Raw genomic sequence first — 1,115 nt, 5'->3', positions numbered from 1 at the left:
TCGTGCAAGAGCAGAATCGGAGACTAACAGTGTTCCACTGAGCAAACAACCTCTTTATATAAATTAAATTTTTACGGCTGCAAGGAAATCTATTGCTCCAAATTTGTTGAAACTGGCTGAGTCTTTTCAACTCATCTATTTTATGCAAGTTAATTTGCAGTATCACAAAGCAGTCTCTGGATACAGGAACATCGGTCTGGGTAGACAATCTGCTGTTCTGCAAAACACGACTTTCACGTTGTTTGAAGGCAAAGGCTGAGTTTGGGGAGGGCAAAAGTATGGGAAAAGACATATCCTGTAATATAGTTTACAGGTAAGTCATTAGGGTTGAATTCCTCAGCAGCCCTAAGCACTGCGGGGCAGTCCCACGAGCACACAAGGCTCGGGTACCGATACCAACTCCGCTCTGTCTCTCCACCGTTCGCGCTCTCCCTTGGGTGAATCCGACACCAGCACCGCGGCCCGATACTCTCGCGAGAGGGAAGGAGACCACAGCTCCCTCGATTCTCCCAACCGCGCCACGTGTGCTCCCACCTGCAAAGAAACGGAGTATGGCAACGCCCAGGGGCTTCTGGGATTCGTAGTTCCGGGGCTGGCTGAGGCCTGGCAGCCTTGCCCCGCTCCTTCTTACGCATGCGCGACTCCGAGCCGGCCCAAGAAGTTCGTAGCCTTTGTCAGGCCCGGGATGGGAGGTGAGTTGGCCGTTCCCATGGCGCTCTTCTCCACTCAGCCTGGATGGTGGCCCCTAGGGCATCAGTTCATGCCCAGTCGGGGCTGGAGTGCGCGTTTATGGAGGGGGCCTCGAGGGCGGACCATGAGCCCCATCCCTTCGAGCTCCGTCCCGAATCCCTCCCGCGGCTGCCGCCTCCCCGGGACGCGGGTGTGAGCGCGGTGCCGGCGGGTGCGCGAGGGGCGGGGCGCGGGGCCTTGGCGGGGCGCGGGGCCAAGCCCGGAGCGCGGCGGGATTTGTCTGCGCGCCTGGTACCTGGCTGGTCCCTCGCAGCCGCTCAGTGCCCCCAGGGACAGCTGCAGGCGGCAGGGACAGGCACCTGGCACCCAGCCTCAGGGATGCTGTCCCCGGTTTCCAGATTCCAGCCTCGTAGGACCGAGCCAGG

This window comes from Mustela nigripes, chromosome 16 (genome assembly GCF_022355385.1).
Source record: "Mustela nigripes isolate SB6536 chromosome 16, MUSNIG.SB6536, whole genome shotgun sequence".
Lineage (NCBI taxonomy): Eukaryota > Metazoa > Chordata > Mammalia > Carnivora > Mustelidae > Mustela > Mustela nigripes.
This window is presented reverse-complemented; position numbering follows the sequence as displayed.